The sequence below is a fragment of the Coregonus lavaretus genome, assembly GCF_964263955.1.
Source record: "Coregonus lavaretus genome assembly, chromosome: 40".
NCBI classification, from domain to species: domain Eukaryota; kingdom Metazoa; phylum Chordata; class Actinopteri; order Salmoniformes; family Salmonidae; genus Coregonus; species Coregonus lavaretus.
The window spans coordinates 5809579-5836938 of NC_140027.1; the positions used below are offsets into that span (position 1 = coordinate 5809579).

The following is a 27360-nucleotide window of genomic DNA, read 5'->3' on the forward strand; positions in this document are numbered from 1 at the left end:
CTCCTTCCTCCCAAAGTGCGCACTTGTTCACTTCACTTAATTGAAAAGAAATGACTGGTATAAGAAATATGGTTGAAACTCCCACTAGCCTATGCCTCCACCAATCCAACGGTTTAAGATGTCTGGGAAGTAGAGAAGGAGTGCACACTTTAAGGAAATAGGAGATATTATTGGAACACACATTATTTGCCATGAGTGAAAAGGAAAATATCCCTCCCTTTCTTATAATGCTAAAAATATGTTTTGTTGATCCTGTGCTGTCATGGTGTTTCTTTCAGGGTGGATTTCAATGGTGACCCAACTCAACACCCTTGAAGGTCCAGAGTCAGAGAGTGAGAACATCCGTCAGAGCTTTGCAGAGATACTTGGCGACAAGTACCACTACGCGAATGCCATCAACAGCTCTCTGCTCTGGACTGTTGGGTACACCCCCTACATTCCCCCAGTTCTGAAAGGAAGAAGCTTCCCCTCTGTCGAGAGCTTCTTCCTGGATGAGTGGGAGCCACTGACACTCCAGCAGACTCCTCAGGTTCTGTCCACCAGTGTTTCCATCGAGGAAGACAACCTGAACCAGTCGTCTGCAGGCCTAGTATCTCAGGTTCTGTCCACCAGTGTTGCCATTATGGAGAATGACCTAATCCAGTCTGCTGCAGGCCTAGTGTCTCAGGTTCTGTCCACCAGTGTTTCCATTGTGGAGAATGACCTGATCCAGTCTGCTGCAGGCCTAGTGTCTCAGGTTCTGTCCACCAGTGTTTCCATTGTGGAGAATGACCTGATCCAGTCTGCTGCAGGCCTAGTATCTCAGGTTCTGTCCACCAGTGTTTCCATTGTGGAGAATGACCTGATCCAGTCTGCTGCAGGCCTAGTGTCTCAGGTTCTGTCCACCAGTGTTTCCATTGTGGAGAATGACCTGATCCAGTCAGCTGCAGGCCTAGTATCTCAGGTTCTGTCCACCAGTGTTTCCATTGCGGAGAATGACCTGATCCAGTCTGCTGCAGGCCTAGTGTCTCAGGTTCTGTCCACCAGTGTTTCCATTGTGGAGAATGACCTGATCCAGTCTGCTGCAGGCCTAGTGTCTCAGGTTCTGTCTACCAGTGTTTCCATCGTGGAGAATGACCGGTTCCAGTCTGCTACAAATCTAGTGTCTCAGGATGAGGACTCCACCCTGAGAGCCTCCAACCAACCTGAGGTCCATGTGGCTGATGTGTCAACCAAGGGAAGTAGACTTACCATCACTATTTCTATGGGTTCAACCAAGAGTAGCCATGTTGCTTTACGTGAAGTTGATGCTAGTGCTACCAGCCTGGAGCAGTCTGCTGAGAAAATGTCTACCTCTCCTACTGATGTCAACGACATCTCATCAACTGCTGCTGCCAAGAAGAAGAAGAGGTGTGGATTATTCTCATCTCTCTGGAGAGCTCTCAGGGGGAAGAACAAGAAGCCTGTAAGTAATAACTCATACTGTAATTCACTTTTGTACTTAACATAATCATTTATCAACTATTTTGATGCTAATATCCAGTGATAATGGCTGTCTGTAAAATAGGTTTTCTATATTTTATACCTTTCGTTTTTCAGGCTAAAGTGGCTTCCAAGAAAGAGGATGAAATCAACAAGGATGAGAGCCGCCTCACCTGCCACCACAACACTGTACAGGGAGATCACTGATGCAGGCACCAACAATGGTGTTTCTATTTTTTCTTCATCCCCAATCCCCTTCCCACACCCCACCCATTTTATCTTCATTAAACCTTTTGTCGTTGCATTTGATTGTGTTTTGTCTTTGATTGGTATCACTGTCATTGATAAGGGCAGGGGTTTAGTAGTTCAACTACATGTCAATCAATCGCTGGTTAACTTTCAAACTCCGAAGGGAGACAACCGAGGCAAAGACGTAAGCAGGAGGGCAACTGTGACCTTCAGAAATGTGCAAAGATGTGAACAGTTTGTAACAATGTAACAACGCTAATGCGATCAGTTATCTCCACATTTTCTGGAGAATAACATGCATTCTCGCTCAGGGCCTCTAGATGGAGTAGCAAGCACATTTCTGAGGGTTCCCCTCATTATGCTTTTATCAGCTGTTGGAAATGGGGATATTCCCATATTAGGAATTCCTGTGGGAGATTTATACCATGAAATCCTGCAGCGCCCACAAGGTCCCCCTGCTCAAGAAAGCACATATACAGGCCCGTCTGAAGTTTGCCAATGAACATCTGAATTATTCAGAGGAGAACTGGGTGAAAGTGTTGTGGTCAGATGAGACCAAAATCAAGCTCTTTGGCATCAACTCAACTCGCCGTGTTTGGATGAGGAGGAATGCTGCCTATGACCCCAAGAACACCATCCCCACCGTCAAACATGGAGGTGGAAACATTATGCTTTAGGGGTGTTTTTCTGCTAAGGGGACAGGACAACTTCACCGCATCAAAGGGACGATGGACGGGGCCATGTACCGTCAAATCTTGGGTGAGAACCTCCTTCCCTCAGCCAGGGCATTGAAAATGGGTCGTGGATGGGTATTCCAGAATGACAATGACCCAAAACACACGGCCAAGACAACAAAGGAGTGGCTCAAGAAGAAGCACATTAAGGTCCTGGAGTGGCCTAGCCAGTCTCCAGACCTTAATCCCATAGAAAATATGTGGAGGGAGCTGAAGGTTCGAGTTGCCAAACGTCAGCCTCGAAACCTTAATGACTTGGAGAAGATCTGCAAAGTGGAGTAGGACAAAATCCCTCCTGAGATGTGTGCAAACCTGGTGGCCAACTACAAGAAACGTCTGACCTCTGTGATTGCCAACAAGGGTTTTGCCACCAAGTACTAAGTCATGTTTTGCAGAGGGTTCAAATACTTATTTCCCTCATTAAAATGCAAATCAATGTATAACATTTTTGACATGCGTGTTTCTGGATATTTTTGTTGTTATTCTGTCTCGCACTGTTCAAATAAACCTACCATTAAAATTATAGACTGATCATTTCTTTGTCATTGGGCAAACGTACAAAATCAGCAGGGGATCAAATACTTTTTTTCCCTCACTATAAGTACTTTACACCACTGTGCACTACGCTACCCTGTGCCCCAACCTTCCCAAAAGCAAAGAAATATACAAAATTAGGCAACCCCCCCAGTAAACTTAGAACTATCCCTTAGGGCCCCCAAAAAGCTAGGGCTGGCCCTGAACTTGTGTATCAGATAGCCATATGTCAGAAGCTAGTGGACTCATGACAGTGGAGAGTGGAATGGGGAGGACAACAAATTGTTAGCTAGCTAAATGTCTAAAAGGAAGTTGGTTAAAAAGTTATGAGCTATACCTCCGTGTCAGTGGAGCCTCCTCAGAGGAGGAAGGGGAGGACCATCTTCCTCAGTGAATTTCATAAAAAATGTAAATGGTAAAACATTAAAAAAGTTATCCTTTTTACATAAAACTATACTAAATATAATCACGTCACCAAATAATTGATTAAAACACACTATTTTGCAAAGGTCTACCGTAGCCTCAACAGCACTCTGTAGGGTAGCGCCATGGTGTAGCCGGAGGACAGCTAGCTTAAGTCCTCCTCTGGGTACATTGACTTCAATACAAAACCTAGGAGGCTCATGGTTCTCACCTTCTTCCATAGACTTACACAGAAATTATGACAACTTCTGGAGGATGTCCTCCAACCTATCAGAGCTCTTGCAGCATGAACTGACATGTTGTTCACCCAATCAAAGGATCAGAGAATTAATATAGTACTGAAAGCATAAACTACAGCTAGCTAGCTAGCACTGAAGTGCATAAAATGTGCTGAGTAGTTGACTCAAAGAGAGAGAAAGACAATAGATGAACAGTTTTGAACAAATTCAGCAAATGCAGCTAGCTAGTTTAGCCTACTGAAACTCCCTTCTCAAACAGAGGGATGCTATGTTAGCTAGCTGGCTATGACTATCCAACACAACATTGGAACTCTTCCAAGTCAAGGTAAGCTTTTGGTTTTACTAATTTATTGCCACCGGGGCCTGCCGGTGTAACTGCTTACTGACGATGTAGGCTGTGTGTAGCGGCTTGGCTTGGAACGTTTTTTTTTGCCTGGTCACATACAGCTAATGTGTTGTGCATTGAAGTCCACACGCGAAGGGATGAAGTGAGAGGAGGAGAACGCATGGATGCGAGAAGGAATACAACGTGGCTGTGTGTTCAGGGGTGTATTCATTCCGCCGTTTCTGTTGAAAAACGTTTCTTAAACGGAAGCAACCTCATGATGGGTATCATGTAGTAGCCTAAACCTATCGCTGTTACATTGAACTGGGTGAATGGAATATGAATGACAGTCATCCAATATGCTGTAATAGAAATAAGGCCACACTCATCTTAAATGGCACTGACCGCCACTGCTCCACAAGCCAGACAACTGTTCTGCCTCTTGGCTGGTTGAATATGAACTTGAGACCCTTACTTTTTATACTGTAATGTCTGGCTTTATTTATACTAACTAGCTAGAAAGCACTGTAATTGTAGCTACCAGGGGTGGACTGTTTCGCTAGCAAATTATGTGAGCTACAGTAGCTAGTTGTCACACCTGTCTGTGGTGTTCTAATCAAATGACAATTTGACACAGGTGAGGAGGAGCAGCGCGTGCTCCTTTTCGCTGTGAGTAGCTGTGAAATACAGTTTACATATAGCCATTTTATTATGTCAAATTGAGAGGAGAAACGTGTCTGACCTTTCCCATTTCTTGATCAATTCTTCTTGAGGAAGAATAGACATGTAGTTATTCTAAGTGAACAAGCAGAAGTGTCAAATTATTGCAGCGAAGACCTTCTTCCGGTTTGTACCCACTGAGGTATAATAACAACGGTTGTACCACAGACAGAAGGAGAAACCCAGACAGGGGCTATAAAGCTGAAGCGTTCGTTTTCTCACCACCAAATATGACAGTGAGAGAAAGTACAGTCGCGGGTAGTGGGAGAATATGGAACTAGGTGAAACTGGGCCGACATTCTGCTATTTTTTTCATCAATTAAACATCTGCTCTCAATACATTTATGTTCCCAAAACTATAATCTGTTACGAACACAGTGCACTGAGTTTTATAGACTTGATGCTTTGCCAAAGTTTAAAAAATGGCGTTGTTTAGAAGGAGTGCAACGTCGAATTGAGTCTGTGCACATGCGCACTTCAAAGGAGGCGTTCCCTAACGAAAATATGCAAATACATGCTATAACGCGCCAATAGGATCTCGCTAGCTCGTGCTTGGCTTTGCCCACCTCCTTGCGTGTTCTGCCCACTATGCTGCATTTGCTCCCACTGTAAACCACACAGATAAGCTGTCTTGGGTTAGTTATAAATATCTTTGGTCGTACTTTGTGTTGTTTCGTGACGTCTCTCCACGTTCCCAACTAGGGTTCTGACTGCCCTCTCAATTTCCCCTGTGTTTAGCTTATAGCTTGCTGCTAGACTCTCCAAATCCCTCCTGAACCCCCCTGTTCCTGTCTTAGGGTGCACTACACCCTCTATAGCTCTTACTACCTCTTTCTCTCTATCTAACTCTACCCTTCTATCATTACTGAATCAATGATAATACATTTACATTCTAGTCACCCAGCAGACACTCCTATCCAGAGCGACCTACAGTTAGTGAATGCATATATATATATATATATATTTTTTTACTGCCCCCCCCCCCGTGGGAATCGAACCCACAACCCTGGCGTTGCAAACACCATGCTCTATCAACTGAGCTACATCCCTGCCGGCCATTTTCCCCCCTACCCTGGACGACGCTGGGCCAATTGTGCGCCGTCCATGAGTGTCCCGGTCGCGGCCGGCTGCGACAGAGCCTGGATTCGAACCAGGATCTCTAGTGGCACAGTTAGCACTGCGATGCAGTGCCTTAGACCACTGCGCCACTCAGGAGCTAATAACTGCAATAACTATCAATAATAATTATAATAACTATTACGAATTATATTGTCCTTTTTCTGATGTTATAATTGTAGTCTATTCCATCACTTTAGTTTAAAATATAAAGTTATTTATAACAAATCCAGAACCCACCACAGGCTGGCGCTATTCCCCCAGCACAACAGCCAATGCCACTTGCTTCCCTGTAACGAAAATAAATTACCGTTAAATTTTTTTCCAACTATTTGTATTTTCCCGCTAACCCATTTCAGTTCGCTATTCAATATCTTTAACAGTTCTCTCTGATTCGGCCCCAATCAATAAAACAAATGCTTGATATCGTTGATCAGCATACACTTAATGACATTCCTACCATCTGAACTTATGTACTGTCTCTCACCCCCCCCCCCCCCCTCCTGCTCCTTCCTACATTATGGGGGAGGCGCAGGAAACTTCCCTACAATCTTCCTTCTTAGGAAATAATGTCATTCGTACTTGTAACATGTTTTCATAGACCTATCTAGAATCCTACTAAAGCTATCTTATGCAACTTTTAATACACGTAAAAACTCTCTCTCTCTCCACCCATTCCCTATTGAATAAGTGAGTTTTTAACCCCCAACCACGCTCCAAATCTTCCCTTTAGCATTAACCAACCAAATACTAAGTAGTATCCGGTTACCATTCATCCCAGCCGTTGAATTCCCTCATACACACATATTTCACCTTATGCCATTCAAATGCCCAACACAACATAATAGTTCAATGCAACCCTCTATTGGTTCTGCAAGTCACTCCGGACCAGAGCGTCTGCCAAATGACCAAAAATGCAAATGTAAATATTCTCTACTTTCTCAATCATGACGTACGTCTACGTTTGAGTGCGAAAGTTCATACATATGCATCGTTGGAATTTTATATATTCCTTTGTTACCGTTAAAGCACTTTCGCGCTTAAAAAAAACACTCGCTCTCTCTAGCCCCTCCTTTCGCTGTTTTTTCAAATTCATTTTATATGCAACTTTTTACTTCGAGATGCCCAATAAATTCATACCTCTTCTCCCAAATGGATCCATAAAACATATTTCTTCGATCTCTTCCTAACATATATCTTTCATCCCCCGTTGATTCCCGGACCTCTTTAGAAGATTTATTTCCCATGGTGGAAAAATAAAAATCCCCCCCTTTAGTAATAATTCCCAGAATGATTCTTCTAGGAGCTATTATTTTAGTGCGTCTCTTGAGCCAATGTATGATCTGCTTTTGTGATTAACCATTTAAAATTATTTAACCCCTAACCCAGAGTTTTTTATTTAAAACTCTGGTTTCATGAAAGGGGTCGATAACCATTTTTTCTCACGCGACCTATATTTTTTTTTTAGCTCCTTCCTTGAAACAATTATCACGTATACTGATGGATTCTCAAGTCTCACATGTACACAACATTATACTAAACCTATTTGCTAAACCTATTTGTAACCTAGAGGTCGTAACTGCTCTAGTTTCATGAAACACACAGAGTTCTAGCAAATCCCCAGTCGTATACGCGACTTTTGACCTGTTTTATGTATCCATAGCACACGACAAAAATCATCCCTTTCCCTGTTTATCGTAGCACTGTACCCAGTACAGTCTCAATAAAAACTAGTTTACATTGATGATGGCCTTTCACCCCTTGTCATTTCGGACTAGATTATTCTGGTAATAGCTATTTACCTAGGGTCAATTGCGGACCCTCCCCGTTTCGTAATAATTATTACTTCCTTTGAGATTTTGGTAACTTTTCTCTGCCCTCCACAAGAATTACTATTCTCATACAAGTTCAAATCATTTCACCAAAATCCATGAATAAAAATTACTGACCTTTTCCTTGCAGTTTGGATTTAAATGTTTTTTCAAACTCGTTAACGTCTTTATCGTTCATAAGAGTAATCACCGGCCTGTTTATAACCTTAACGTCGAAGGCCAGGACTCTTTCACGGATGCTATCACCCGCCCGTGCACGGATTCGGTGTCCTTAGAACGATAAAGACGTATTTAAGATCCGCTCAAAGGACCAATCTGTCATGTGAATTTCTATCTCTAATTCAACCTAAGCTTGAATCATTACCAGAGGTTGTAAGGCTCTGGTTTTAATCATCAATGATTCAAGGTCCATAACCACGAAGAAGGATTTTTTGTATGTTTATTCATGGAGAGCTCTGGCGCCAAAGACACATACATACTGTTTTTATACCTCTTGACAAACAAAGGCACTATGCTCCTCCCACCTTTAGGTGTCTTTCTTAAACAGTTTCCGCCTTCCCCTTCACCCTTGAATGTTTAGTACCGCCCCCTCTGTTAGTGGGTTGACACTACATGATAATTCTAACATTTATACTGTATTTGGGGTGAAATCCTTTAGTCATTATTCTTAAAATCCAAATTAATCTAACAATCTTTAGGAGACAGAACGCGTCTCTTTCCTGAGCAGTATGACAGCTGCGTGGTCCCATGGTGTTTATACTTGCGTACTATTGTTTGTACAGATGAACGTGGTACTTTCAGGCGTTTGGAAATTGCTCCCAAGGATGAACCAGACTTGTGGAGGTCTACAATTTATTTCTGAGGTCTTGGCTGATTTTCTTTTGATTTTCCCATGATGTCAAGCAAAGAGGCACTGAGTTTGAAGGTAGGCCTTGAAATACATCCACAGGTACACCTCCAGTTGACGCAAATGATGTCAATTAGCCTATCAGAAGCTTCTAAAGCCATGACATAATTTTCTGGAATTTTCCAAGCTGTTTAAAGGCACAGTCAACTTAGTGTATGTAAACTTCTGACCCACTGGAATTGTGATACAGTGAATTATAAGTGAAATAATCTGTCCGTAAACAATTGTTGGAAAAATTACTTGTGTCAGGCACAAAGTAGATGTCCTAACCTACTTGCCAAAACTATAGTTTGTTAAGAAGAAATTTGTGGAGTGGTTGAAAAACAAGTTTTAATGACTCCAACCTAAGTGTATGTAAACTTCAGACTTCAACTGTATATATATATATATATATATATATATATATACAGTGGGGGAAAAAAGTATTTAGTCAGCCACCAATTGTGCAAGTTCTCTCACTTAAAAAGATGAGAGAGGCCTGTAATTTTCATCATAGGTTCACGTCAACTATGACAGACAAAATGAGAAAAAAAAATCCAGAAAATCACATTGTAGTATTTTTAATGAATTTATTTGCAAATTATGGTGGAAAATAAGTATTTGGTCAATAACAAAAGTTTCTCAATACTTTCTTATATACCCTTTGTTGGCAATGACACAGGTCAAACGTTTTCTGTAAGTCTTCACAAGGTTTTCACACACTGTTGCTGGTATTTTGGCCCATTCCTCCATGCAGATCTCCTCTAGAGCAGTGATGTTTTGGGGCTGTCGCTGGGCAACACGGACTTTCAACTCCCTCCAAAGATTTGACCTTGAAATGCTTCTTGCGAAGCCACTCCTTCGTTGCCCGGGCGGTGTGTTTGGGATCATTGTCATGCTGAAAGACCCAGCCACGTTTCATCTTCAATGCCCTTGCTGATGGAAGGAGGTTTTCACTCAAAATCTCACGATACATGGCCCCATTCATTCTTTCCTTTAAACGGATCAGTCGTCCTGGTCCCTTTGCAGAAAAACAGCCCCAAAGCATGATGTTTCCACCCCCATGCTTCACAGTAGGTATGGTGTTCTTTGGATGCAACTCAACATTCTTTGTCCTCCAAACACGTCGAGTTGAGTTTTTACCAAAAAGTTATATTTTGGTTTCATCTGACCATATGACATTCTCCCAATCTTCTTCTGGATCATCCAAATGCACTCTAGCAAACTTCAGACGGGCCTGGACATGTACTGGCTTAAGCAGGGGGACACGTCTGGCACTGCAGGATTTGAGTCCCTGGCGGCGTAGTGTGTTACTGATGGTAGGCTTTGTTACTTTGGTCCCAGCTCTCTGCAGGTCATTCACTAGGTCCCCCCCCGTGTGGTTCTGGGATTTTTGCTCACTGTTCTTGTGATCATTTTGACCCCACGGGGTGAGATCTTGCGTGGAGCCCCAGATCGAGGGAGATTATCAGTGGTCTTGTATGTCTTCCATTTCCTAATAATTGCTCCCACAGTTGATTTCTTCAAACCAAGCTGCTTACCTATTGCAGATTCAGTCTTCCCAGCCTGGTGCAGGTCTACAATTTTGTTTCTGGTGTCCTTTGACAGCTCTTTGTTCTTGGCCATAGTGGAGTTTGGAGTGTGACTGTTTGAGGTTGTGGACAGGTGTCTTTTATACTGATAACAAGTTCAAACAGGTGCCATTAATACAGGTAACGAGTGGAGGACAGAGGAGCCTCTTAAAGAAGAAGTTACAGGTCTGTGAGAGCCAGAAATCTTGCTTGTTTGTAGGTGACCAAATACTTATTTTCCACCATAATTTGCAAATAAATTCATTAAAAATCCTACAATGTGATTTTCTGGATTTTTTTTCTCTCATTTTGTCTGTCATAGTTGACGTGTACCTATGATGAAAATTACAGGCCTCTCTCATCTTTTTAAGTGAGAGAACTTGCACAATTGGTGGCTGACTAAATACTTTTTTTCCCCACTGTATATATATATATATATCCATCCATGCATGCAGGCCAGTGCATGTTAGCGTGAGAGAAGTTTGAAGATCAAGAGACTGAATATGGTTAGCGACTTTTCTTACGTAGTTCTTACAGTTTTTGCTTCCTTCTTCCAGGCTAGCTCCAGTACCCCAGCCAGCACCCCAACACAACCCCCAGCAGCAACCCCATCCTCAGGCTCTACCCAGGGAGACCTGGACCTGTTCAATGAGACTGGTGGTGGAGTTGGCATTAAGGGGGAGGACACCGGGGCCAAGAAACACCTCTCCAAGGACTCCATCCTGTCCCTGTATGGGAACACCAGTATGCCTCAGATGCCCCAGCACCAGCAGGCCCCGCCTGGTAAGGAGAAATACAGACAAGCGTACACATGCACATACTGTACACTCATGCAGGGCTCTACACTGACCCTTTTTACAAGGAGCACATGTGCGCCTAAGTTGAAAAATGTAGGAGCACACAAAGACATTTAGGAGCACAATGACAAATATGAGGTTAACAAGCCGTTTTCTTTATAGTAATGAATTTGTGCTCAGTGTATTCTCCATGGCACTCAGGGGCTTCGGTACAGTGAAGTAATCATTACAACAATTATCATCTGGGGGATTTTTTTTAATCCAGGCGCACTTGTGCTCCTAAATTAATATTCCAGGTCGCACAGCAAAATATTTAGGCGCATATGCCAGTAAAATGGTCGCCCTGTCATGCATCATTTTGGGCATGTGCACGCAAACACCAACCAATAACACAGAGGTTGGAAATGGTCCCCAACTGGCTCTGGGCTATATAGTGTAAATACCAAACACTTCTAAAGTAGCAAGTCACCAACCAAGTTGTTCAGTCACTTTCCCACTCTCTCAGTATATCTGTGGCAAGCTGTCATAAAGGTTAACAGAACGTTTTATTTTGAAAGAAAGACAAACTGTGCAACCCTGTTCTCAGTATTTCTCCTCTCTTTCTCCGCTCCAGCTGGTATATACATGAACCCTGCCCAGATGCAGTTTCCATTAGGCATCCCCCAGCAGCAGGTCCCCACTGGCTACCAGGCCTTTCCTGGCATGGGCACGGGCATGCCCCCCACCGAAGTCATGGGTGCCATGATGGCTCAGAGCGGAGCCGCCATGATGGGACCCAACACAGGCATGATGGTTGGCATGACGATGCCCAACGGTTTCATGGGACAAGCGCCTGCGGCCGGGATGGTTGGCATGGCTCCGAGGATGATGGGGGTACCCCAGGGGGGGATGCCCGCGGGTATGGTGCCCGCTCAGGGCATGCATGGGATGTATGCCGTCCAGCCTGGGCAGCAGGGCCAGTGGAACATGGGACAGGTATGGTAGTTATTTTGTTGTCTCGTTCTTTGGCATATTGGGTTTTTTCCCCTAGGAGTAAGCTTTGCATTTGAAGTATAAGATGGTTTAATGAGAATACAAGTTCAGTATCTTTGGGAGTTAACTTAATTAGGTAATGTTACCATATTGCCATAACTATCCAATTTTCTGAGATCAATATAGATGCATTGGGGTAAGGGGTTTGATTTTGTATTAGGCAATATTGTGTTTCCCTGACCCTGACACCTTTACCTTACTACTCGTCTCTCTCTTTCTTCCCCAGATGAACCAGCAGATGTCAGGGATGAGTCTGAACGGTGCCGGGGGGGGGCATGGCCTTCGGTCAGCCTGCCTCCACCATGGGAGGCTGGGCCGCTTCACCCTCCGGTCAGACCCTCAGCACACAGCTCTGGAAGTGACCCACCTGGAGGTCAAAGATCAGGGATTGGGGGTCAGGGCAGCGGAAGAGGGGGTCTCAACCAGGGGGTCCGAAATTCAACATCCAACCCCCCCAGCAACCTTACTATGAACTGATGCCCGTTCTCCAACTGTTACTGACCAGTCTCCAACATCAAGCTCATTTATCTGTCTCTGTTCACATAATGAAGAGAAGCATCCTTTCTTCAGGTAAGCACAGATCCATTGGTGATTGGACAGGTGAAAGCAAAGTGACGGTCTTATTACTCTGACTGGCCCAACCAAATCAGATCAGTGATTACTTCAAGGAAGGAAGCTTTTCTGAAGTATTCAAACGGGGCACATCTCTCTCTCTCTTTGTCTCTTTCTGTCTATCTTTTGTGAGTGAATTGGGCGTCATCATACATACACCATCATACGCAGGATGGCAGTCTGTGCCTGTTATGTGTTAGAAATCATAACTCTTTTAATTTTCCTTTTTTGGAGAAAAGAAAATTAGCCCTGTCACACAACAATGACATCATCGACAACATATCGAAAAAGCTGCAGGACCAGTTACACAAGCTTTAATTGTATCATTATTATAAAAAATTATTATAGAGAATTAAAGAATAGTATTTAAACTTTGGGAGAAGACATGGCTATCATTTCTGTGAATACTGCTCTCCTATGTACAGCTCTGTTTAACCTTCTTTTAAAGTACCTGTGGTTCCCCTACAAAATAAAGTATGATAAACTGTGTCTGATGTGTGTTCTAGAGTCTAGACTTCTGGGTTCTAGATTTTGCCATTAACAACATTCAAAGTCAATTCTACCAGAACACCTAAGAAGGTAAAGAAGTTTGCATTTAAAACATGTCTACTCCATGTATCTCTTTTTTCCAGTGGTAGGCTACAGACATGCAAATGTCAGGGTGGTATCATTCTTTAACCATCCTTTGCAGAGCTGGCAAGTTATATACACCACATTTACAGTATTACATAAGAGGGAAAATAGACACGGGGAGACAAGAGCTCCCTGTAAGTAGGCTAAATATTTGAAAGAATTATGTTGATGGTGCAATATGGTAAAAAACATTTAAGAATACTTTTCTGAAAAATAACTGAATGAAGAAGAACTGAACTGGAGAGTTTGGTAGAAAAAACGAATTCCCAGTTGAGGAAAAGCGCGGGACATGATTTTAGCATGGTCCCTTTTGAGTGCATAAACAGTGAGGGTGTTGACCTTAGTTTACTCGATATTCTACAATCAATTACAATATTCAGAGGACGACATATTCTTAACATTTTGGTATTGGCCAGCGTGTGACTCTCATGTGCTACACCTTCGGTTGTTGATGATCCACTTGAGGAGGAGAATACAGCGAAGGTGCCCGATTAAGAGCTCCGGGCCCGTCTATCCGACTGACGCTTCTCCCTCCCTGTACCATCGACGCTCCCTCCGCTGCTACTACCTTTCTGAAGTGCCTCAACACCGTCAGCTGTGGAAACCATCCCCCAAGTCAAAACCAGCCAATGTCAGAATCCTACATTAGTTTTGTTTTTAAAGCGTATTTGAAATTCTCTTTAATGAAAAGTGCTATATAAAATAAATGTAGTATTATTAAACAGAGATAGAATTCCTGGTCACACTTTATTTGGATAGTCCCGTATAAATAATCTACAGATGGGCATACTTTCAACAAACGATCTGTTGATAAGCAACTGCTTGCCAAGGTTAGGGTTAGTTTAGAATAAGGGTAAGGGTTACGTTTAGGGCTAAGGTTAAGGGTTAAGGCTTAGGGTTAGTGGATAGTTAGTTGAAATGCTGACAGTTATTGAACATCTACAAACCATCCACTTGGGACTATCCAAATAAAGTGTAACCGAATTCCATTCGAAACCCTGCGTAATGGCATTCTGGACATAAAGAATTCCATCTCTATGCGACAGAGAGGGTCACAATGCCGACGCTTCGTATGGAACTCCAGAACCAGAGAGTTATGTTCAGAACTCTCAAGAAATCTTCAGTTCTTGATCGACAAACGAGAGATACAGCATTATGGCAAGCTTTTCATTCATCCTCCCTGAAGACGGACATTATTCTATTAAGGACAACGCAGTTAACTCAGGTAAGAATAATTAAATTATTTCAGTCTTAAAACTAAAATATTAATTGATTTAATTCTTAGTAGAAAGGAAATATCTTCAAACTTAGAATAAGATGGCTGTAAAGGCTTTTGTTGTTAGTTACCAAGCAATGTAACCATGCAAAATGAATATTTACAGCTGTAAATGGTTTTACTTAGGCCAAGTAAAATATGCAATGTCTCAATTATCTCTCCTTCCTCCCAAAGTGCGCACTTGTTCACTTCACTGAATTGAAAAGAAATGACTGGTATAAGAAATATGGTTGAAACTCCCACTAGCCTATGCCTCCACCAATCCAACGGTTTAAGATGTCTGGGAAGTAGAGAAGGAGTGCACACTTTAAGGAAATAGGAGATATTATTGGAACACACATTATTTGCCATGAGTGAAAAGGAAAATATCCCTCCCTTTCTTATAATGCTAAAAATATGTTTTGTTGATCCTGTGCTGTCATGGCGTTTCTTTCAGGGTGGATTTCAATGGTGACCCAACTCAACACCCTTGAAGGTCCAGAGTCAGAGAGTCAGAACATCCGTCAGAGCTTTGCAGAGATACTTGGCGACAAGTACCACTACGCGAATGCCATCAACAGCTCTCTGCTCTGGACTGTTGGGTACACCCCCTACATTCCCCCAGTTCTGAAAGGAAGAAGCTTCCCCTCTGTCGAGAGCTTCTTCCTGGATGAGTGGGAGCCACTGACACTCCAGCAGACTCCTCAGGTTCTGTCCACCAGTGTTTCCATCGAGGAAGACTACCTGATCCAGTCTGCTGCAGGCCTAGTATCTCAGGTTCTGTCCACCAGTGTTGCCATTATGGAGAATGACCTGATCCAGTCTGCTGCAGGCCTAGTGTCTCAGGTTCTGTCCACCAGTGTTTCCATTGTGGAGAATGACCTGATCCAGTCTGCTGCAGGCCTAGTATCTCAGGTTCTGTCCACCAGTGTTTCCATTGTGGAGAATGACCTGATCCAGTCTGCTGCAGGCCTAGTATCTCAGGTTCTGTCCACCAGTGTTTCCATTGTGGAGAATGACCTGATCCAGTCTGCTGCAGGCCTAGTGTCTCAGGTTCTGTCCACCAGTGTTTCCATTGCGGAGAATGACCTGATCCAGTCTGCTGCAGGCCTAGTGTCTCAGGTTCTGTCCACCAGTGTTTCCATTGTGGAGAATGACCTGATCCAGTCTGCTGAAGGCCTAGTATCTCAGGTTCTGTCCACCAGTGTTTCCATTGTGGAGAATGACCTGATCCAGTCTGCTGCAGGCCTAGTGTCTCAGGTTCTGTCCACCAGTGTTTCCATTGCGGAGAATGACCTGATCCAGTCTGCTGCAGGCCTAGTGTCTCAGGTTCTGTCCACCAGTGTTTCCATTGCGGAGAATGACCTGATCCAGTCTGCTGCAGGCCTAGTGTCTCAGGTTCTCTCCACCAGTGTTTCCATTGTGGAGAATGACCTGATCCAGTCTGCTGCAGGCCTAGTATCTCAGGTTCTGTCTACCAGTGTTTCCATCGTGGAGAATGACCGGTTCCAGTCTGCTACAAATCTAGTGTCTCAGGATGAGGACCCCACCCTGAGAGCCTCCAACCAACCTGAGGTCCATGTGGCTGATGTGTCAACCAAGGGAAGTAGACTTACCATCACTGTTTCTATGGGTTCAACCAAGAGTAGCCATGTTGCTTTACGTGAAGTTGATGCTAGTGCTACCAGCCTGGAGCAGTCTGCTGAGAAAATGTCTACCTCTACTACTGATGTCAACGACATCTCATCAACTGCTGCTGCCAAGAAGAAGAAGAGGTGTGGATTATTCTCATCTCTCTGGAGAGCTCTCATGGGGAAGAACAAGAAGCCTGTAAGTAATAACTCATACTGTAATTCTCTTTTGTACTTAACATATTCATTTATCAACTATTTTGATGCTAATATCCAGTGATAATGGCTGTCTGTAAAATAGGTTTTCTATATTTTATACCTTTCGTTTTTCAGGCTAAAGTGGCTTCCAAGAAAGAGGATGAAATCAACAAGGATGAGAGCCGCCTCACCTGCCACCACAACACTGTACAGGGAGATCACTGATGCAGGCACCAACAATGGTGTTTCTATTTTTTCTTCATCCCCAATCCCCTTCCCACACCCCACCCATTTTATCTTCAGTAAACCTTTTGTCGTTGCATTTGATTGTGTTTTGTCTTTGATTGGTATCACTGTCATTGATAAGGGCAGGGGTTTAGTAGTTCAACTACATGTCAATCAATCTCTGGTTAACTTTCAAACTCCGAAGGGAGACAACCGAGGCAAAGACATAAGCAGGAGGGCAACTGTGACCTTCAGAAATGTGCAAAGATGTGAACAGTTTGTAACAATGTAACAACGCTAATGCGATCAGTTATCTCCACATTTTCTGGAGAATAACATGCATTCTCGCTCAGGGCCTCTAGATGGAGTAGCAAGCACAATTCTGAGGGTTCCCCTCATTATGCTTTCATCAGCTGTTGGAAATGGGGATATTCCCATATTAGGAATTCCTGTGGGAGATTTATACCATGAAATCCTGCAGCGCCCACAAGGTCCCCCTGCTCAAGAAAGCACATATACAGGCCCGTCTGAAGTTTGCCAATGAACATCTGAATTATTCAGAGAAGAACTGGGTGAAAGTGTTGTGGTCAGATGAGACCAAAATCAAGCTCTTTGGCATCAACTCAACTTGCCGTGTTTGGATGAGGAGGAATGCTGCCTATGACCCCAAGAACACCATCCCCACCGTCAAACATGGAGGTGGAAACATTATGCTTTGGGGGTGTTTTTCTGCTAAGGGGACAGGACAACTTCACCGCATCAAAGGGACGATGGACGGGGCCATGTACCGTCAAATCTTGAGTGAGAACCTCCTTCCCTCAGCCAGGGCATTGAAAATGGGTCGTGGATGGGTATTCCAGAATGACAATGACCCAAAACACACGGCCAAGACAACAAAGGAGTGGCTCAAGAAGAAGCACATTAAGGTCCTGGAGTGGCCTAGCCAGTCTCCAGACCTTAATCCCATAGAAAATCTGTGGAGGGAGCTGAAGGTTCGAGTTGCCAAACGTCAGCCTCGAAACCTTAATGACTTGGAGAAGATCTGCAAAGTGGAGTAGGACAAAATCCCTCCTGAGATGTGTGCAAACCTGGTGGCCAACTACAAGAAACGTCTGACCTCTGTGATTGCCAACAAGGGTTTTGCCACCAAGTACTAAGTCATGTTTTGCAGAGGGTTCAAATACTTATTTCCCTCATTAAAATGCAAATCAATGTATAACATTTTTGACATGCGTGTTTCTGGATATTTTTGTTGTTATTCTGTCTCGCACTGTTCAAATAAACCTACCATTAAAATTATAGACTGATCATTTCTTTGTCAGTGGGCAAACGTACAAAATCAGCAGGGGATCAAATACTTTTTTTCCCTCACTATAAGTACTTTACACCACTGTGCACTACGCTACCCTGTGCCCCAACCTTCCCAAAAGCAAAGAAATATACAAAATTAGGCAACCCCCCCAGTAAACTTAGAACTATCCCTTAGGGCCCTCAAAAAGCTAGGGCTGGCCCTGAACTTGTGTATCAGATAGCCATATGTCAGAAGCTAGTGGACTCATGACAGTGGAGAGTGGAATGGGGAGGACAACAAATTGTTAGCTAGCTAAATGTCTAAAAGGAAGTTGGTTAAAAAGTTATGAGCTATACCTCTGTGTCAGTGGAGCCTCCTCAGAGGAGGAAGGGGAGGACCATCCTCCTCAGTGAATTTCATAAAAAATGTAAATGGTAAAACATTAAAAAAGTTATCCTTTTTACATAAAACTATACTAAATATAATCACGTCACCAAATAATTGATTAAAACACACTATTTTGCAAAGGTCTACCGTAGCCTCAACAGCACTCTGTAGGGTAGCGCCATGGTGTAGCCGGAGGACAGCTAGCTTACGTCCTCCTCTGGGTACATTGACTTCAATACAAAACCTAGGAGGCTCATGGTTCTCACCTTCTTCCATAGACTTACACAGAAATTATGACAACTTCTGGAGGATGTCCTCCAACCTATCAGAGCTCTTGCAGCATGAACTGACATGTTGTTCACCCAATCAAAGGATCAGAGAATTAATATAGTACTGAAAGCATAAACTACAGCTAGCTAGCTAGCACTGAAGTGCATAAAATGTGCTGAGTAGTTGACTCAAAGAGAGAGAAAGACAACAGATGAACAGTTTTGAACAAATTCAGCAAATGCAGCTAGCTAGTTTAGCCTACTGAAACACCCTTCTCAAACAGAGGGATGCTATGTTAGCTAGCTGGCTATGACTATCCAACACAACATTGGAACTCTTCCAAGTCAAGGTAAGCTTTTGGTTTTACCAATTTATTGCCACCGGGGCCTGCCGGTGTAACTGCTTACTGACAATGTAGGCTGTGTGTAGCGGCTTGGCTTGGAAAGTTTTTTTTTGCCTGGTCACATACAGCTAATGTGTTGTGCATTGAAGTCCACACGCGAAGGGATGAAGTGAGAGGAGGAGAACGCATGGATGCGAGAAGGAATACAACGTGGCTGTGTGTTCAGGGGTGTATTCATTCCGCCGTTTCTGTTGAAAAACGTTTCTTAAACGGAAGCAATCTCATGATGGGTATCATGTAGTAGCCTAAACCTATCGCTGTTACATTGAACTGGGTGAATGGAATATGAATGACAGTCATCCAATATGCTGTAATAGAAATAAGGCCACCCTCATCTTAAATGGCACTGACCGCCACTGCTCCACAAGCCAGACAACTGTTCTGCCTCTTGGCTGGTTGAATATGAACTTGAGACCCTTACTTTTTATACTGTAATGTCTGGCTTTATTTATACTAACTAGCTAGAAAGCACTGTAATTGTAGCTACCAGGGGTGGACTGTTTCGCTAGCAAATTATGTGAGCTACAGTAGCTAGTTGTCACACCTGTCTGTGGTGTTCTAATCAAATGACAATTTGACACAGGTGAGGAGGAGCAGCGCGTGCTCCTTTTCGCTGTGAGTAGCTGTGAAATACAGTTTACATATAGCCATTTTATTATGTCAAATTGAGAGGAGAAACGTGTCTGACCTTTCCCATTTCTTGATCAATTCTTCTTGAGGAAGAATAGACATGTAGTTATTCTAAGTGAACAAGCAGAAGTGTCAAATTATTGCAGCGAAGACCTTCTTCCGGTTTGTACCCACTGAGGTATAATAACAACGGTTGTACCACAGACAGAAGGAGAAACCCAGACAGGGGCTATAAAGCTGAAGCGTTCGTTTTCTCACCACCAAATATGGCAGTGAGAGAAAGTACAGTCGCGGGTAGTGGGAGAATATGGAACTAGGTGAAACTGGGCCGACATTCTGCTATTTTTTTCATCAATTAAACATCTGCTCTCAATACATTTATGTTCCCAAAACTATAATCTGTTACGAACACAGTGCACTGAGTTTTATAGACTTGATGCTTTGCCAAAGTTTAAAAAATGGCGTTGTTTAGAAGGAGTGCAACGTCGAATTGAGTCTGTGCACATGCGCACTTCAAAGGAGGCGTTCCCTAACGAAAATATGCAAATACATGCTATAACGCGCCAATAGGATCTCGCTAGCTCGTGCTTGGCTTTGCCCACCTCCTTGCGTGTTCTGCCCACTATGCTGCATTTGCTCCCACTGTAAACCACACAGATAAGCTGTCTTGGGTTAGTTATAAATATCTTTGGTCGTACTTTGTGTTGTTTCGTGACGTCTCTCCACGTTCCCAACTAGGGTTCTGACTGCCCTCTCAATTTCCCCTGTGTTTAGCTTAAAGCTTGCTGCTAGACTCTCCAAATCCCTCCTGAACCCCCCTGTTCCTGTCTTAGGGTGCACTACACCCTCTATAGCTCTTACTACCTCTTTCTCTCTATCTAACTCTACCCTTCTATCATTACTGAATCAATGATAATACATTTACATTCTAGTCACCCAGCAGACACTCCTATCCAGAGCGACCTACAGTTAGTGAATACATATATATATTTTTTTTTTTACTACATTCCTACCATCTGAACTTATGTACTGTCTCTCACTCGCTCTCTCTAGCCCCTCCTTTCGCTGTTTTTTCAAATTCATTTTATATGCAACTTTTTACTTCGAGATGCCCAATAAATTCATACCTCTTCTCCCAAATGGATCCATAAAACATATTTCTTCGATCTCTTCCTAACATATATCTTTCATCCCCCGTTAATTCCCGGACCTCTTTAGAAGATTTATTTCCCATGGTGGAAAAATAAAAATCCCCCCCTTTAGTAATAATTCCCAGAATGATTCTTCTAGGAGCTATTATTTTAGTGCGTCTCTTGAGCCAATGTATGATCTGCTTTTGTGATTAACCATTTAAAATGATTTAACCCCTAACCCAGAGTTTTTTATTTAAAACTCCGGTTTCATGAAAGGGGTCGATAACCATTTTTTCTCACGCGACCTATTTTTTTTTTTAGCTCCTTCCTTGAAACAATTATCACGTATACTGATGGATTCTCAAGTCTCACATGTACACAACATTATACAGTCATTTGCTAAACCTATTTGTAACCTAGAGGTCGTAACTGCTCTAGTTTCATGAAACAGACAGAGTTCTAGCAAATCCCCAGTCGTATACGCGACTTTTGACCTGTTTTATGTATCCATAGCACACGACAAAAATCATCCCTTTCCCTGTTTATCGTAGCACTGTACCCAGTACAGTCTCAATAAAAACTAGTTTACATTGATGATGGCCTTTCACCCCTTGTCATTTCGGACTAGATTATTCTGGTAATAGCTATTTACCTAGGGTCAATTGCGGACCCTCCCCGTTTCGTAATAATTATTACTTCCTTTGAGATTTTGGTAACTTTTCTCTGCACTCCACAATAATTACTATTCTCATACAAGTTCAAATCATTTCACCAAAATCCATGAATAAAAATTACTGACCTTTTCCTTGCAGTTTGGATTTAAATGTTTTTTCAAACTCGTTAACGTCTTTATCGTTCATAAGAGTAATCACCGGCCTGTTTATAACCTTAACGTCGAAGGCCAGGACTCTTTCACGGATGCTATCACCCGCCCGTGCACGGATTCGGTGTCCTTAGAACGATAAAGACGTATTTAAGCTCCGCTCAAAGGACCAATCTGTCATGTGAATTTCTATCTCTAATTCAACCTAAGCTTGAATCATTACCAGAGGTTGTAAGGCTCTGGTTTTAATCATCAATGATTCAAGGTCAATAACCACGAAGAATGATTTTTTGTATGTTTATTCATGGAGAGCTCTGGCGCCAAAGACACATACATACTGTTTTTATACCTCTTGACAAACAAAGGCACTATGCTCCTCCCACCTTTAGGTGTCTTTCTTAAACAGTTTCCGCCTTCCCCTTCACCCTTGAATGTTTAGTACCGCCCCCTCTGTTAGTGGGTTGACACTACATGATAATTCTAACATTTATACTGTATTTGGGGTGAAATCCTTTAGTCATTATTCTTAAAATCCAAATTAATCTAACAATCTTTAGGAGACAGAACGCGTCTCTTTCCTGAGCAGTATGACGGCTGCGTGGTCCCATGGTGTTTATACTTGCGTACTATTGTTTGTACAGATGAACGTGGTACTTTCAGGCGTTTGGAAATTGCTCCCAAGGATGAACCAGACTTGTGGAGGTCTACAATTTATTTCTGAGGTCTTGGCTGATTTTCTTTTGATTTTCCCATGATGTCAAGCAAAGAGGCACTGAGTTTGAAGGTAGGCCTTGAAATACATCCACAGGTACACCTCCAGTTGACGCAAATGATGTCAATTAGCCTATCAGAAGCTTCTAAAGCCATGACATAATTTTCTGGAATTTTCCAAGCTGTTTAAAGGCACAGTCAACTTAGTGTATGTAAACTTCTGACCCACTGGAATTGTGATACAGTGAATTATAAGTGAAATAATCTGTCCGTAAACAATTGTTGGAAAAATTACTTGTGTCAGGCACAAAGTAGATGTCCTAACCTACTTGCCAAAACTATAGTTTGTTAAGAAGAAATTTGTGGAGTGGTTGAAAAACAAGTTTTAATGACTCCAACCTAAGTGTATGTAAACTTCTGACTTCAACTGTATTTATATATATCCATCCATGCATGCAGGCCAGTGCATGTTAGCGTGAGAGAAGTTTGAAGATCAAGAGACTGAATATGGTTAGCGACTTTTCTTACGTAGTTCTTACAGTTTTTGCTTCCTTCTTCCAGGCTAGCTCCAGTACCCCAGCCAGCACCCCAACACAACCCCCAGCAGCAACCCCATCCTCAGGCTCTACCCAGGGAGACCTGGACCTGTTCAGTGAGACTGGTGGTGGAGTTGGCATTAAGGGGGAGGACACCGGGACCAAGAAACACCTCTCCAAGGACTCCATCCTGTCCCTGTATGGGAACACCAGTATGCCTCAGATGCCCCAGCACCAGCAGGCCCCGCCTGGTAAGGAGAAATACAGACAAGCGTACACATGCACATACTGTACACTCATGGAGGGCTCTACACTGACCTTTTTTACAAGGAGCACATGTGCGCCTAAGTTGAAAAATGTAGGAGCACACAAAGACATTTAGGAGCACAATGACAAATATGAGGTTAACAAGCCGTTTTCTTTATAGTAATGAATCTGTGCTCAGTGTATTCTCCATGGCACTCAGGGGCTTCGGTACAGTAAAGTAATCATTACAACAATTATCATCTGGGGGATTTTTTTTAAATCCAGGCGCACTTGTGCTCCTAAATTAATATTCCAGGTCGCACAGCAAAATATTTAGGCGCATATGCCAGTAAAATGGTCGCCCTGTCATGCATCATTTTGGGCATGTGCACGCAAACACCAACCAATAACACAGAAGTTGGAAATGGTCCCCAACTGGCTCTGGGCTATATAGTGTAAATACCAAACACTTCTAAAGTAGCAAGTCACCAACCAAGTTGTTCAGTCACTTTCCCACTCTCTTAATATATCTGTGGCAAGCTGTCATAAAGGTTAACAGAACGTTTTATTTTGAAAGAAAGACAAACTGTGCAACCCTGTTCTCAGTATTTCTCCTTTCTTTCCCCGCTCCAGCTGGTATATACATGAACCCCGCCCAGATGCAGTTTCCATTAGGCATCCCCCAGCAGCAGGTCCCCACTGGATACCAGGCCTTTCCTGGCATGGGCACGGGCATGCCCCCCACCACCGTCATGGGTGCCATGATGGCTCAGAGCGGAGCCGCCATGATGGGACCCAACACAGGCATGATGGTTGGCATGACGATGCCCAACGGTTTCATGGGACAAGCGCCTGCGGCCGGGATGGTTGGCATGGCTCCGAGGATGATGGGGGTACCCCAGGGGGGGATGCCCGCGGGTATGGTGCCCGCTCAGGGCATGCAGGGGATGTATGCCGTCCAGCCTGGGCAGCAGGGCCAGTGGAACATGGGACAGGTATGGTAGTTATTTTGTTGTCTCGTTCTTTGGCATTTTGGGGTTTTTCCCCTAGGAGTAAGCTTTGCATTTGAAGTATAAGATGGTTTAATGAGAATACAAGATCAGTATCTTTGGGAGTTAACTTAATTAGATAATGTTACCATATTGCCATAACTATCCAATTTTCTGAGATCAATATAGATGCATTGGGGTAAGGGGTTTGATTTTGTATTAGGCAATATTGTGTTTCCCTGACCCTGACACCTTTACCTTACTACTCGTCTCTCTCTTTCTTCCCCAGATGAACCAGCAGATGTCAGGGATGAGTCTGAACGGTGCCGGGGGGGGGGGGGGGCTTCGGTCAGCCTGCCTCCACCATGGGAGGCTGGGCCGCTTCACCCTCCGGTCAGACCCTCAGCACACAGCTCTGGAAGTGACCCACCTGGAGGTCAAAGATCAGGGATTGGGGGTCAGGGCAGCGGAAGAGGGGGTCTCAACCAGGGGGTCCGAAATTCAACATCCAACCCCCCCAGCAACCTTACTATGAACTGATGCCCGTTCTCCAACTGTTACTGACCAGTCTCCAACATCAAGCTTATCTGTCTCTGTTCACATGCTGAAGAGATGCATCCTTTCTTCAGTTAAGCACAGATCCATTGGTGATTGGACAGGTGAAAGCAAGGTGACGGTCTTATTACTCTGACTGGCCCAACCAAATCAGATCAGTGATTACTTCAAGGAAGGAAGCATTTCTGAAGTATTCAAACGGGGCACATCTCTCTCTCTCTTTGTCTCTTTCTGTCTATCTTTTGTGAGTGAATTGGGCGTCATCATACATACACCATCATACGCAGGATGGCAGTCTGTGCCTGTTATGTGTTAGAAATCATAACTCTTTCAATTTTCCTTTTTTGGAGAAAAAAAAAAGTGCCCTGTCACACAACAATGACATCATCGACAACATATCGAAAAAGCTGCAGGACCAGTTACACAAGCTTTAATTGTATCATTATTATAAAAAATTATTATAGAGAATTAAAGAATAGTATTTAAACTTTGGGAGAAGACATGGCTATCATTTCTGTGAATACTGCTCTCCTATGTACAGCTCTGTTTAACCTTCTTTTAAAGTACCTGTGGTTCCCCTACAAAATAAAGTATGATAAACTGTGTCTGATGTGTGTTCTAGAGTCTAGACTTCTGGGTTCTAGATTTTGCCATTAACAACATTCAAAGTCAATTCTACCAGAACACCTAAGAAGGTAAAGAAGTTTGCATTTAAAACATGTCTACTCCATGTATCTCTTTTTTCCAGGGGTAGGCTACAGACATGCAAATGTCAGGGTGGTATCATTCTTTAACCATCCTTTGCAGAGCTGGCAAGTTATATACACCACATTTACAGTATTACATAAGAGGGAAAATAGACACGGGGAGACAAGAGCTCCCTGTAAGTAGGCTAAATATTTGAAAGAATTCTGTTGATTGTGCAATATGGTAAAAAACATTTAAGAATAATTTTCTGAAAAATAACTGAATGAAGAAGAACTGAACTGAAGAGTTTGGTAGAAAAAACGAATTCCCAGTTGAGGAAAAGCGCGGGACATGATTTTAGCATGGTCCCTTTTGAGTGCATAAACAGTGAGGGTGTTGACCCTAGTTTACTCGATATTCTACAATCAATTACAATATTCAGAGGACGACATATTCTTAACATTTTGGTATTGGCCAGCGTGTGACTCTCATGTGCTACATCTTCGGTTGTTGATGATCCACTTGAGGAGGAGAATACAGCGAAGGTGCCCGATTAAGAGCTCCGGGCCCGTCTATCCGACTGACGCTTCTCCCTCCCTGTACCATCGACGCTCCCTCCGCTGCTACTACCTTTCTTGAAGTGCCTCAACACCGTCAGCTGTGGAAACCATCCCCCAAGTCAAAACCAGCCAATGTCAGAATCCTACATTAGTTTTGTTTTTAAAGCGTATTTGAAATTCTCTTTAATGAAAAGTGCTATATAAAATAAATGTAGTATTATTAAACAGAGATAGAATTCCTGGTCACACTTTATTTGGATAGTCCCGTATAAATAATCTACAGATGGGCATACTTTCAACAAACGATCTGTTGATAAGCAACTGCTTGCCAAGGTTAGGGTTAGTTTAGAATAAGGGTAAGGGTTACGTTTAGGGCTAAGGTTAAGGGTTAAGGCTTAGGGTTAGTGGATAGTTAGTTGAAATGCTGACAGTTATTGAACATCTACAAACCATCCACTTGGGACTATCCAAATAAAGTGTAACCGAATTCCATTCGAAACCCTGCGTAATGGAATTCTGGACATAAAGAATTCCATCTCTATGCGACAGAGAGGGTCACAATGCCGACGCTTCGTATGGAACTCCAGAACCAGAGAGTTATGTTCAGAACTCTCAAGAAATCTTCAGTTCTTGATCGACAAACGAGAGATACAGCATTATGGCAAGCTTTTCATTCATCCTCCCTGAAGACGGACATTATTCTATTAAGGACAACGCAGTTAACTCAGGTAAGAATAATTAAATTATTTCAGTCTTAAAACTAAAATATTAATTTATTTAATTCTTAGTAGAAAGGAAATATCTTCAAACTTAGAATAAGATGGCTGTAAAGGCTTTTGTTGTTAGTTACCAAGCAATGTAACCATGCAAAATGAATATTTACAGCTGTAGATGGTTTTACTTAGGCCAAGTAAAATATGCAATGTCTCAATTATCTCTCCTTCCTCCCAAAGTGCGCACTTGTTCACTTCACTGAATTGAAAAGAAATGACTGGTATAAGAAATATGGTTGAAACTCCCACTAGCCTATGCCTCCACCAATCCAACGGTTTAAGATGTCTGGGAAGTAGAGAAGGAGTGCACACTTTAAGGAAATAGGAGATATTATTGGAACACACATTATTTGCCATGAGTGAAAAGGAAAATATCCCTCCCTTTCTTATAATGCTAAAAATATGTTTTGTTGATCCTGTGCTGTCATGGTGTTTCTTTCAGGGTGGATTTCAATGGTGACCCAACTCAACACCCTTGAAGGTCCAGAGTCAGAGAGTCAGAACATCCGTCAGAGCATTGCAGAGATACTTGGCGACAAGTACCACTACGCGAATGCCATCAACAGCTCTCTGCTCTGGACTGTTGGGTACACCCCCTACATTCCCCCAGTGCTGAAAGGAAGAAGCTTCCCCTCTGTCGAGAGCTTCTTCCTGGATGAGTGGGAGCCACTGACACTCCAGCAGACTCCTCAGGTTCTGTCCACCAGTGTTTCCATCGAGGAAGACAACCTGAACCAGTCGTCTGCAGGCCTAGTATCTCAGGTTCTGTCCACCAGTGTTGCCATTATGGAGAATGACCTAATCCAGTCTGCTGCAGGCCTAGTGTCTCAGGTTCTGTCCACCAGTGTTTCCATTGTGGAGAATGACCTGATCCAGTCTGCTGCAGGCCTAGT

The 27360-nt window shown here is 43.1% G+C and overlaps 2 pseudogenes across 2 annotated transcripts; both read left to right on the forward strand.

The window, feature by feature from the left end:
* The first annotated feature begins 10593 nt into the window (after positions 1-10593).
* On the forward strand, positions 10594-12417 carry LOC311113363 (stromal membrane-associated protein 1-like; annotated as a pseudogene). Its single transcript has 3 exons — positions 10594-10873; positions 11501-11862; positions 12146-12417. The product of its transcript is annotated as a stromal membrane-associated protein 1-like (transcript).
* Positions 12418-22628: 10211 nt separating this feature from the next.
* Positions 22629-24453, forward strand: LOC311113364 (stromal membrane-associated protein 1-like; annotated as a pseudogene). The gene is made up of 3 exons: positions 22629-22908; positions 23537-23898; positions 24182-24453. The product of its transcript is annotated as a stromal membrane-associated protein 1-like (transcript).
* The last annotated feature ends 2907 nt before the right edge of the window (positions 24454-27360 follow it).